Raw genomic sequence first — 13,988 nt, forward strand, 5'->3', positions numbered from 1 at the left:
CCTCCATATATTTGTCAACACATGGCAGTGTTAGTAATTTTATTTTTATTTACTTAAAAAATTGTTTTATTTATTTAAGTTTATTTATTTTGAGAGAGACAGAGACAGTGCGAATGGGGGATGATGGGCAGAGAGAGAGAATCCCAAACAGGCTCTTCACTGGCAGTGCGGAGTCCCATTCAGGATTCAAACTCACGAGCCATGAGATCATGACCTGAGCCAAAACCCAGAGTCAGATGCTTAACCGACTGAGCCACCCAGGTGCCTTAGTAATTTTATTTTTACCTATTCCGGTGGTTGTGTAATCATATTTGATTCTTCATCAACTTACACTTTTCTAATTATTATTATCTGGGTATTAATGAGATTAACCAGCATTTTAAATGTTTCTTAAACATTTTCATAAAATCTCTTTTGAAGTACCAGTTCATTTCTTATGGCCATTTTTCTCTTGGACTTTTTCTTACTGACTTATGGGAATTATTCACAGTTTCAGAAACTGAAGTTTCAGAAAACAAGCACTTTTTATTATATGCATTGCAAATATCTTCTCCCAATCAGTGGCTTGCCTTTTCACTATCTTATTCCTGTCTTTCAATAAACAGAATTTCTTAATTTTATTGTACTGTAGCTTATGAATATTTTCCTTTATGGTTAGCTGTGCTTTTGTGTGCGTGTTTTGTTAAAGAAACATTTTCTTAACTCCCCCTTCCCTCCCACCAAGAAAGGTAATTTTCTACCTTATTTTACAGTGGAATTACTTGTTTCCCTTTTACATTTAGTTTCATTCCACTTGGGGTAAAGTGTGAAGTAGGGGTCAAATTTATTTCACTTTTTTTTCATTCGCATATCCAATAATCCAACATTATGTATTCATAGTCTTTTTCTCACTGCTCTGAAAATTCACCTTTGTTTTATATTGTGTTTCTGTTTTCCGTTATTGGATTCTAATTTTGCTTCATTTCCCTATTTTTCTATCCTTATGCCAACAACTGTCTTAACTTACACTAGTTTTGTAACGTCTTAGTATCTATCAGAGCAAGTTTTCTCACTTTTTTATTCTACTTCAGAATTTCCTGGCTAGTCTTGAATGTTTGTTATTCTATACAGATTTTAGAATAAGGTTTTTAAACTCTGGAAAAAAATGTTGGCGTTTGAGGGTAATCTGAAGAGAACTGATGTTTTGAAATACTGAATCTTCCCATCCATGAAAAGTTTTGTCTATTACTACATTTATATCTCTATTATTACATTTACATCTATTTTTTAATTTTCCCATATTCACGGTTTACATGTTTCCTTGTAGATATTTTGCACACCTTAGTGAAATTTATTCCCATGTTTTGCTTTTTAAATATTTTTGAAGTTACTGTAAGTGATATATTTTTAATGTCTGTAGGATTGTTAGTGAAGTTTCCTTTTTTGTTTCTCCCACTGGTTTTGTTTCCCTTGTTTTTTTTAATGTTCTTCAGTTTATCCAGGTGCTTAAGAATGTTTCAGTGTTTTCAAAGAATCAGCTTTTAGTTTTGCTAGGTCTCTATAATGTATGCTTGTTTTCTATGTTAATAATTTTGGTTCTTAACATTTATAATTTCTTTTCTTCTATTTTCTTTGGGTGTCATTTGTTGCCATTTTCCCAAGCTATTTAGAGCAGTGCTTAGTTCACTAATTTTCCCATTCACCTTTTCTGGTATAAAGCAGTACATTATTTTTTTTCTTCTAGTAGCTTTAAGTGCACTCCAAATTCTTGGCATATAGCGTTTTGTTGTCACTCAGCTCAAAATATTTTCTAATTTTCATTTTAATTCATTCGTTGACACGTAAATCATTGTAGAAGTCAATTTTTAAATTTCCAAATATTTAGGGATTTCCTAGTAATCTTTTTTTATGATTCAGAGCTTGTTTATGTTGACTTCAATTTTTACTGAACTAGAAGCAGAGTGTACAGTTAACGAGAAAGTATAGAGACATACCAAAGTGTTGGCTTGTTGGGTGTCAGTAAGCTGGTGATTTTGGATTCCATTGAAAAGCCAAAATATGTATTACAGGGTTTCTATTATGTTTTGTCTTGTTTTTTAACTCACATCAGTTTATAATAAATATTATTTTTAATTATTCCATGAGATTACTTGTAAAATCATATTGAAATAAGATGATACGAAAAAATATCTTATGGTATTTTATGGTATGTTTTTTTTTTCTTTTTAAAGGCTCAAAATCATTAGGGTAGTAGACTTTGGAGAATAAATCCTTCCTAATTCTTTATGTTGTGGTATAGATATACTGACCCATTTACTCATTTATTTGGCCAGTATTTGTTGAGCCTCTACTATGTGTCATGCATTCTTTAAATAACCGTGATAAAGAGAGCTAGTGTTTCCTTCCTTGTGGAGCTTAAGGTCTGGCAGGTATTGGGAACAGAGTCAAAAATATGCCAGGGTATTATTTGGTTTGGGTCTGTTCTAAGAAGCATAGCCATGTATATATGCTAAGACTTCCTTAGGAAAAAATTATATGGTACATACAATTTAATAAATTCAAAGTTTACAATCAAAATGTCTTTCTAGCATGCAAAGAGGACTTAACCATGTGTGGAAATAATTATTTCTTTATGCAGCATAGAATTTGGACTTTGAAAATACATTACTTAAAACAGTCAGAAATTATTACTATTGGAGTTAATTTTGCACAGATTTGCATCATTTAGGCAGAAGCTGAAAATGTTGTAAGGGAGTTTAAGAGTATATTGTATTCCATTTCTTAATGCCTCATGAGAGTTGCACCTTAAGACAAATTGTACGTGATCACCTGCTAAATCTACCAGTCAACTTTTCACTCCATTCTTTAACAACAGGGAATGTAAGCCCTTATAATCAATATCAATAAATAGCAATATTATCAATACAAAAATAGCAGTTGGAGGGTGTGTAGACTACCAAGTTAAGTGGAAAACAACATAAGTCAAGTAATAAAATCTATTTCCTTTCCATCTTGCTATAAGGTAAATTTGACAAAGTACAGTCATTCTTCATTATTACAGATTCCATAATTACAAATTCACCTATTCACAGGGCACCTGGGTGGCTCAGTTGGTTAAGTGTCTGACTCTTGATTTGGGCTCTGGTCATGATCTCACCATTTGTGGGATCAAGCCCCATGTCAGGCTCTGTGCTGACAGCGAGGAGCCTGCTTGGGATTCTCACTCTCTCTCTCCCTGTCCCTCCCCACCTCTCTCTCAAAATAAATAATATTACAAAAAAATTCACCTCACTAAAATGCATTTGCACCTCTACAATCAATAATCAAAGCCGTTTCAAGGTCATTCATAGACATGTAAGGATATCAAAAAATTTGAGTTACCTTTAGAGCAAGTTCCCAATGGAGGTCAAACAAGATGATGTTCTGTTTTCTTGTTTCAGCTCTCCTTCTGATTATCTTCTTTGCCGTTTATTTGGTGCCACATTATTTGCAATTTTATGCTTCTTCTTGGTGATTTTACTGTTTAAAATGGTCTCCAAAGCATAGTGCTGAAGTTTTCCTAAGCATAAGAATGATACATGTGTTAGATAAGTTTCATTCAAGCATGAATTATAGTGTTGTGGCTGAGTCCAAGGCTAATGAATCAATAACATCTATTAAATAAAATGTTTTTAGATAGAAACACACAAAAATCTCTATATACTGATTAGTTGACAACAATACAACCAGAGACTCTTAGGAAACTAATCTTACATTTCTCCTAGGAGTAACGGCTCATTGTTCATTAATTCATCATTCCTAATAAGTTTATAGAATATGACTACTGTGAATATGAAAATCAGCTGCATTTTGGTAGGAAATGTGAAGACAAAAGTTTGGTGAGCATCTGACAAATCTATACATGATGCTACTTAAGAGCACCCAATTTTAGCCAAAAGTTTTTTATTGTCACAGCCAAGGAAAAAGCAAACAAACAAAAACTCAAGCATGGCTTAGAGATGGAGAATAAAATGAAGCGAGAATTTGTCTCTAGGGGATCCAGAAGAAGAGAAAATAGAAGCTGAGGCATCTAATCCTTTAAATAACTTTGAAAGCTAGTCCAAAGATTTCCACTTCAACAAAGTTCACTAGACTTCTTTAAAAGGGCATTCAGTTCCCATTGGATTCATCATTATCCCACCCTGGGTGGTTTAAGATATTGAAATTTTCCTCATGCATAAAAAGACATTTATTTTTTTTAATTTGCGTACATTTTTTTTTTTTTACTGATTTCACAAATAGTAACTCAACCTTGCCTATATATATAGTCAAAACTCAACCAATGCCAAACATCAAGTACAACATGTTTTGCACACTAGGTCTCTACAAATATTTGTTGAATTTATGAATTAGTGAAAAATGATGTATACACATTTGGGATTCAGGGGTGGAGACAGATATTTATGGCCATCAAGAGGCTATTTTTTTAAGCAGGAATTCATGCTCAGCAGGAAGCTCAACGTGGGGCTTGAATTCAAAACCCCCCACAGGTGAAGACCTGAGCTGTGATCAAGAGTCAGCCACTTAACTGACTGAGTTACCCAGGCGCCCCTTAAGAGGCTATTTTTACAGTCATGGTACCGAAGCAGTTCATCAGGAAAGTCATTTCAAAGAAGTGATCTGCTATGCAGAAAGAACTCCAGTCAAAAATAAGCTAATTAAAATGTCTTCCTGTCTGTAAATAAATAATAAATATTTGATGAGAAATCTCAACTGCTCAAAGCAAAATCACCTAGATGCTATACATGGATCCTCCCTAAATCAATTTTTAAAAAAGAATCAAATTGACTAAGAAACGTATAATCCCTGGGGCGCCTGGGTGGCTCAGTCAGTTAAGCATCCAACTCTTGGTTTCGGCTCAGGTCATGATCTCTGCTTCATGAGTTCAAGCCCCATGTCAAGCTCTGTGTGGGCAGTGCAGAGCCTGCTTGAGATTCTCTCACCTTCTTTCTCTGCCCCTCCCTGCTCACTTTCTCTCTCTTGTGTGCGTGCACTCTCTCACTCTCTTGCTCTCTCTCTCCAACATAAATAAAGTTAAAAAAATTAAAAACAAAAAAAGACATGTATAATCCCCTCTAGAAAGAGTCATCTTGCTATTGAACAGTGGACTACTGTCTTAACATTTTCATCAGTTTAAAACCACAAATAGCTGGGCAAATGATTAGATCTGATTAGGAGTCCATTCTCTTTAGAGCTATGAAGAAATTAATAGGCTTCTCAATATATCAATTGTGAGCTTCAAAGAAAGGGCAAGGTTGTTGGGAAATTAACACTGGCATGAACCAGAACTGGAAATGATTTGTAAACTGAGAAGTTAAAATCAGAAACAGAAGACAGTCTCTGTGTTTGAGAGAGATAGTAACATAATGTGCATTTGTTTTAGAACAGGGATGGACAAATTCTGATCCTTGGATCAAATCTAGCCAATAGCCTGTAGTTATAGTTTTACTGAAACACAGCCATAATTACTCATTTATGCATTATCTTTGACTACTTTCTCACTACAACAGCAGATTGACTAGTTAGATAAGTACCTTATGGCCCTCAGAGCTTAAAATATTGACCATATGGATCTTTAAAGAAAAAGTTTGTCAACCAACTCCTGTCCTACACTAATATCTATCTCTTATGTAGAATTAAGAATAAGGCTCCAAATATTCTGTCCCATTTACTTCTTCTTTGCAGATGTTTTCAATAATTTCTTAATACTAAGTATAATGCATAATGTAAAATATCAAATTTGATTTCCATTGAATAAGGCTTCCTTCCTTTTTACTAAATAGATATTAGATCCTTGTGCATTCTGCTTTTACTTTAGCATCTATCCCATAACAAACTGTATTGTTTTATTAAACCGAGTATTTCTGATACTAACCACAGAAAATTAGATTGAGAAAACAGAATACTGTATAATATGAATAATATATAATACAATTATGTGATTTGAGTCTCTTTCTTTTTCTATTTTCATTTTTCACCTCATGGATCTAGCAGCTAATGCCAAAAAATTAAAAATAATAGTATAATTGCTTGTCTCTGACCCAAGTTTGTTGTCCACTTTATTATCAGTTTTGCTGGAGCTTCAGTTTCTCATTTCTAATACAGTATATTATTTTTTAAAATAATGCTTCATTTTGTTCAAATTGATTTGAAAAGATGTGTTGCTTTCACTTTTGAGTGTAATTTTTCCCTTGAACCCTGAAATTATAATTATATTTAATATCGTTTCAGTGTGTTAAGTTATACTGCCCTTACAGAAGAAACATAATCTCTTTCTTAGAAAGAAATCAAACTCTTAGAGAAATATAGGTTAAATTATTTAGAGTAAGTGAAGAAACAAAACTCCAACCCAATATTTAGTATTACATTTTGCCAAATATCATATTATAATGACACAAGAAAGAATGATATGAAGCACATAATGAAAGCACAGAGCACATAGTATGTGGGTTACAATAGAGTTTGGTAAGCTATACACAAACTGATAGCCTGAACTTATTGAAGATGTAAATTGAAGGACACAGAATTATGCTGGCCAAGAGAAATACTATTCAGATTTGATTGTCAAGTGTTATTTTTTTGAAGTGAAATTAAGAATATGCAAATAAGTTTTGCATTTTCTCAATGTTTTTGACGATCTGAAAAAATGTAATTGAATGGAACTTGAATGGAATTATAATAAAGTCAACTTCTCCTGTTGTCTGAGAATTCCTGTTGAAGATTAAAAAAAAAAAAACAACCCAATAGCTAATAAGCTTCTCTACATTTTGAAGAGGAGCTTTTAGGCATTAGTCACAAGATTTACTAAGATTTGACCATATCTGCTTCCTTCACTCTCCCTACCCCTTGTAGCCAAATAAAAGAAAGACTCAAGTCCATCAGAGGGAAGAATTTATCTGAGTGTTCAGTTATATGGTTATTAAAAATATGGTAATAGTCTCTGTGCCAAACAAAGCTAGTTGGGTTCTGAGAGAATCATATACAGAAATTTAGGGAGTATACTGAAGGTAAGGCTTACATGACATTCCCCACATGGATGGTTGTTGAGTTGGAGAAACTTGTGCCATGGTGCTGGAATGACTTGGTTGGGAGAATTTGGGGACAAGACTGGCACATTTCTCCTTGTTTGCAGGCATAATGTGAATGTAGAAGCCAAAAGGTTACCTTCCTCCATATGTTTCTGAAAATTTGATTCCAGATAGAGCAGTCACAGAAAAATGGAACAAGAGAGGGAAACACTGGGAGTGCCATACATGCCCACTTTTTAGTGTGATAAGAATCAGGGTTGACATAAAATATAGGATGCCCGGTTAAGTGTGAATTTCTGGTAGACAACAAATAATCTTTAATGTAAACATGTCCTCAATATTTTCATGGAACATACTTATTTTAAAATATTTTTCCTTGGGGCACCTGAGTGGCTCAGTCAGTTGAGCATCTGACTTCGGCTCAGGTCATGATCTCAGAGTTCGAGAGTTCGAGCCCTGCGTTGGGCTCTGTGCTGACAGCTCAGAGCCTGAAGCCTGCTTCAGATTCTGTGTCTCCCTCCGTCTGCCCCTTCCCCACTCATGCTCTGTCTCTCCCTGTCTCTCAAAAATGAATAAACGTTAAACAAAAATTTTTAATTAAAAAAATATATTTTTTTCCTTGTTTACCTGAAATTTATTTGGGCTAATCAATGCATGAAAGTGGCCAGAAAACCTGTCACTTCTATTCAGATGTACTCAAGGTTCAGAGAAGAAAGTTCTAAAATGGAATTAAAGACAATGGTTAAGGAAATACTCACTAATATCCTATTTACCGCCCACATCTATCATTCAGATTCATCAATAACTTGGTTATATATGAAAATAAGTTATCAAGTGGGCTTTTCTAAATTCTGGATGTTAAGTTGATGCCCTTTATTTTTATTTGCTAAATATGACAAGCCTAGCTACAATGCATGCATGAATTAGTTAAAATATGATTACTTGCTATGACAAACTCCAAAATGTATAACGGTTTGTGTATGATAGAATTTATTTCTTATAAATAAGATTTATAAAAATTACAAAAGGAGCTTATAAAAATTACAAAGGAGCAAGAAACTATTCTTTAATTGGATCTAGATTTATTTCATCTTATGGTCCATCATTTTCAAAGGTGTCTTCCTAGATCTCTGTCCTTAGCTGCCTCAAGGAGGCAGATGTGAAAAGAATATGGAGGACTGTACATGAGAAGTTCTAGTGAGCTAACCTTGGAAATAGCACCACACTCATATTTTGTTGGCTAGAACTCAGCCGTATATCCACATCAAATTCAAGGAAAGCTAGGAAACGCAGGAATAGCTCTGTATCCAGGAAGAAAAGAAAATGGATTTGGTATACAAGTAGCCTATCTCTAGCACACTGAATTCCCATCTACCAGTGGAAATTCTGGAAATTACTTCACCCAAAGCTTCTGTAAATGACCATGTCCAAGAAAGCATTTTTCATAGAGAAGAGATTGATCTGTACTGTACTGTATAGCCCTACTGTAAACTGTAGTGTATACCAGTGGGTGAAGGCAAAATGGAGAGCTACAGAAGGACTTCTAGTGATTAGACAAAGTATACGTCCCATATCAGTAAATTATTCAATATGAGTATCCCAGTGGATAATTCCCATAAGCCCACAAATACAACCCAAAAGAAATTCACATTAGGACACCTGTAATACTACCATATTCTTTACTCCTCTTTCATTAATGCCTTTTTCATCCCTGCATGGAACTGGGAATACAGGGAAAGAAGATAGCCAGGGTGAAAAACAGATTATGCATCTACACTGCAAGTCAGGCCAATCTAAGAGGTAGGAAAAAATGGGAAATTAACATCTTTCAATTGAATGTGAGAATGAATTTCTTTGATTTGGGCTAATCAATGCATGAAAGTGGCCAGAAAGCCTGTCACTTCTATTCAGATGTACTCAAAGTTCAGAGAAGAAAGTTCTAAAATGGAATTAGAGACAATGGTTAATGAAAAACTCATTAATGTCCTATTTATAGCCCACATCTATTATTAAGATTCCTTAATAACTTGGTTATATATGAAAATAAGTTATCAAGTGGGCTTTTCTAAATTCTGGATGTTTCTAGCCTCAAATAATACCTATTAGTAATCAACGAGTGTTCCTTGGAAGCAAACCTTTTAGTTTTTGGCTTATTTGTTTTATTTTTAGTCCTACTGAATTTTAAATAACAATGTGTCTTATATATAATTGAATTCCAGTCAGTAACAGCTGAAGTATAGAACTAGACGGAAGTTTTGTTTCATGTTGTCTGGTGCAGATTGATCCCAGGGGCCAAAAGCGCTAATACAAGACTTGATTACAGGGAAAAACAAAACAAAACAAAAAGAAAAGAAAAGAAAAGTAAGAGGAAGGGAGTTGTGAAAATTGGCAATAAAGACTTGCTACAAATCATAACTGCTAATAAAAGGCCACAGTTGTTGTTCTGATATCCTTGGCTTATATCATATAAAATTCCCCTGGGTTGTGCTTAAAATGTTTTAAATTTCAAACTAGGGTTATTAAAACTTAACAGAGAGTACTTATATTTTTTAAAGTATGATAAATATTTTACTGCAAACTGCTTTCATATATATGAAAATAACATGATCCAAAGATAATATTTTTGTTGTATTTCATTGTTGTAACTCACCTCTTAAACAATTCCCAAGTTCTCTAAATAACTAGCTAGGACACAATACTGAACAAAATAAAAGCAATAATTAGACAAGAATTCCACCAGGATATGTCTGTAATTTATCCCTTACGTGGAAAGACACTGGCTTTTAGTTTTGCACAAAACAGGTGTTCAAGAAATGTCTTAAATATTGATGCCTCATCATTTCTATAAAAATTAATGTGTTTGAAGCTACAATTAGCAGAAAATAAGTAAGTATTGGAAAGAATGCAGATCAGCTTTATGTTACAGTATTCTTAATGTTATCAGAGTCCATTTATTAAAAAGTAAAAGAAGTCACATTTTTCAACTTTTTTTGGTAATCTTCTCCATGTCTCCTTAAAAATCATCTATTTTGTAAATTTACATTTGGAAAGCCTCTATGGAAAACAGTATGGAGTATATTCAGAAAATTAAAAATAGAACTACGACATATGATCCAGCAATCTCACTTCTAGATACAGAGTTGATCGTTGAATGACATAGGTTTGAACCACACATGTTTACTTATATACAGATTTTTTTCAATAACTATAGTACTATAAATGCATTTTTCTCTTCCTTATGATTTTCTCAATAACATTTTCCTTTCTCTAGCTTACTTTATTGTAATACTACAGTAAATAGTACATATAACACAGAAAATATGTGTTAATCAACTGTTTTCTGCTTCCGGTCAACAGTAGGCTACTTGTAGTTAAGTTTTTGGGGAGTCAAAGTTATATGTGGGTTTTTGACTCCCTGGGGACTGGCCCCTCACCCTTGTGTTGTTCAAGTGTCATTTTCCAAAGAAAACGAAATAATTATCTCAAAGATAGATCTCTACTCCTGTTTGTCAGAGCATTATTCACAATAGCCAAAATTTGGCAAAAAACTAAGTGTCCATCAACAAGAGAACAGACCAAGAAAATGCTGTACATATATACAATAGAATATTATTCACCCTTTAAAAAAAGGAAATCCTATCATTTGCAACAACATAGATGAACTGGAGGATGTTAAGGTAAGCAAGATTATCCAGACAGAGAAACATAAACACTGCCTGGTATCACTTACATGTATATTCTAAAAAAATGTCAAACTTACTGAAGCAGAGAGTAAACCAATAGTTTCGAGGGGCCGTGGGGTGGAAGAAATAGGTAGAGGCTGGAGTTGATAAAAGTTATAGTTCACCTATAAGATGAGTGAAGTCTGAGGACCTAATGTATAACATGGTGACTATATAGTGGGTAACACTCTGTTGTTTAACTGTAATTGGTGAGAGAGTAAAACTTAAATGTGTTCACCAAAAAAAGAGGAAAAAGCAAATATGTGGGGTGATGGATGTATTAATTGACTTGATAAAGGAATCCTTTCACAATGTATACGTGTATCAAACCATCACCTTGTGGTCTTTAAATGGCTTATAATTTCATGTGTCAATTATATCTCAATAAAGCTGAAAAATATCATCTGTTTTAATAAGTTGATTATCAATTGCTAAAAAAATGTGCAGAGCAGGTATTCAATGACTCCATCAGATTAAAGGGTCATCATATCCTACTACTTTCTAAGAAATCACTTGGGAAGGCAGTATGAACACCAAAAGGATATAAAATTTGTCAATTAAGAATTAGATTTGTAGGGGCGCCTGGGTGGCGCAGTCAGTTAAGCGTCCGACTTCAGCCAGGTCACGATCTCACGGTCCGGGAGTTCGAGCCCCGCGTCAGGCTCTGGGCTGATGGCTCAGAGTCTGGAGCCTGTTTCCGATTCTGTGTCTCCCTCTCTCTCTGCCCCTCCCCCGTTCATGCTCTGTCTCTCTCTGTCCCAAAAATAAATAAACGTTGAAAAAAAAATTTACATGAATTAGATTTGTAAGAGAGAGAGAGAGAGAGAGAGAGAGAGAGAGAGAGAGAGAGAGATTTATTTGTAAAGTTTATGGTCTTATGAGACCAGAGTGACCAAAAAATAGACTGATTTCTCCTAGCCTCTTGCTTCTCACAGTCTTAGGTTCATTCTCCTCATTCAGCACCTAACCAAATAATGGGCAGAAATAGTAATGCATGGTTAAAATGCAAGCATGATTTTACCAAAGCATGGTTTTTAGAGACAAACTGCCTGGGTTCAAATCTTGGCTTTTCTATCCACTAGTTACTTGACACTCACAAATTACTTAAACTTTCTGAGACTCGTTTTCTCATAGTTACAAGGAAAATAATGTTGTGAGGATTGAGTGAGTTAACATATATAAAACCACCTAAAAGAGCCCAGAATATAGTAAACACTATGTAATTGTTAGCACTTCTCACCTTTGCAACTTAACCTACCTTTGCTTATTTCTCTGTATCTACTTCCATTGATTGTTTTTCAATAGTAAGCATTGTTAAGTATATAGTACAGTGGCATTAATTGCCCTCAATGTTGTGCAACCATCACTATTAACTAATTCAAAACCTTTTTCATCATTCCAAACAGAAACTCTAAAAACATTAAACAATAAGTCCTCATTCGTCCCTTCCTTTATCCCCCAGTAAACTTTATTTGTAACTGTGGGTTTATTTAAAAATTATAAAAACTTCATTGAATGCAATCCCAATCAAAATTGCACCAGCATTCTTCTCAAAGCTAGAACAAGCAATCCTAAAATTCATATGGAACCACAAAAGGCCCCGAATAGCCAAAGTAATTTTGAAGAAGAAGACCAAAGCAGGAGGCATCACAATCCCAGACTTTAGCCTCTACTACAAAGCTGTCATCATCAAGACAGCATGGTATCAGCACAAAAACAGACACATAGACCAATGGAATAGAATAGAAACCCCAGAACTAGACCCACAAACGTATGGCCAACTCATCTTTGACAAAGCAGGAAAGGATATCCAATGGAAAAAAGACAGTCTCTTTAACAAATGGTGCGGAGAACTGGACAGCAACATGCAGAAGGTTGAAACTAGACCACTTTCTCACACCATTCACAAAAACAAACTCAAAATGGATGAAGGACCTGAATGTGAGACAGGAAACCATCAAAACCCTAGAGGAGAAAGCAGGAAAAGACCTCTCTGACCTCAGCCGTAGCAATTTCTTACTTGATACATCTCCAAAGGCAAGGGAATTAAAAGCAAAAATGAACTATTGGGACCTCATGAAGTTAAAAAGCTTCTGAACTGCAAAGGAAACCACCAACAAAACTAAAAGGCAACCAACGGAATGGGAAAAGATATTTGCAAATGACATATCGGACAAAGGGCTAGTATCCAAAATCTATAAAGAGCTCACCAAACTCCACACCCGAAAAGCAAATAACCCAGTGAAGAAATGGGCAGAAAACATGACTAGACACTTCTCTAAAGAAGACATCCGGATGGCCAACAGGCACATGAAAAGATGCTCAATGTCGCTCCTCACCAGGGAAATACAAATCAAAACCACACTCAGATATCACCTCACGCCAGTCAGAGTGGCCAAAATGAACAAATCAGGAGACTATAGATGCTGGAGAGGATGTGGAGAAAGAGGAACCCTCTTGCACTGTTGGTGGGAATGCAAATTGGTGCAGCCACTCTGGAAAACAGTGTGGAGGTTCCTCAGAAAATTAAAAATAGACCTACCCTATGACCCAGCAATAGCACTGCTAGGAATTTACCCAAGGGATACAGGAGTACTGATGCATAGGGGCACTTGTACCCCAATGTTTATAGCAGCACTCTCAACAATAGCCAAATTATGGAAAGAGCCTAAATGTCCATCAACTGATGAATGGATAAAGAAATTGTGGTTTATATACACAATGGAGTACTACGTGGCAATGAGAAAGAATGAAATATGGCCTTTTGCAGCAACGTGGATGGAACTGGAGAGTGTGATGCTAAGTGAAATAAGCCATACAGAGAAAGACAGATACCATATGTTTTCACTCTTATGTAGATCCTGAGAAACTTAACAGAAACCCATGGGGGAGGGGAAGGAAAAAAAAAAAGAGGTTAGAGTGGAAGAGAACCAAAGCATAAGAGACTCTTAAAAACTGAGAACAAACTGGGGCGCCTGGGTGGCGCAGTCGGTTAGGCGTCCGACTTCAGCCAGGTCACGATCTCGCGGTCCGGGAGTTCGAGACCCGCGTCGGGCTCTGGGCTGATGGCTCAGAGCCTGGAGCCTGTTTCCGATTCTGCGTCTCCCTCTCTCTCTGCCCCTTCCCCGTTCATGCTCTGTCTCTCTCTGTCCCAAAAATAAATAAAAAAAAAAAACAACAACAAAAAAAACTGAGAACAAACTGAGGGTTGATGGGGGGT

The 13,988-nt window shown here is 35.3% G+C and overlaps 1 long non-coding RNA gene across 1 annotated transcript in view; it reads right to left on the bottom strand.

The window, feature by feature from the left end:
- LOC121042886 (uncharacterized) overlaps window positions 1-13,988 on the bottom strand; it is a 211,619-nt gene that overhangs the window by 105,735 nt on the left and 91,896 nt on the right. The window contains exon 3 of the long non-coding RNA XR_005796509.1: window positions 3,361-3,538. This is a non-coding gene — a long non-coding RNA (uncharacterized LOC121042886). The remainder of the gene's footprint in view (window positions 1-3,360; window positions 3,539-13,988) is intronic.

Source organism: Herpailurus yagouaroundi, unplaced genomic scaffold, assembly GCF_014898765.1.
Source record: "Herpailurus yagouaroundi ecotype Mexico unplaced genomic scaffold, PumYag 186, whole genome shotgun sequence".
In the NCBI taxonomy this organism is placed as follows: domain Eukaryota; kingdom Metazoa; phylum Chordata; class Mammalia; order Carnivora; family Felidae; genus Herpailurus; species Herpailurus yagouaroundi.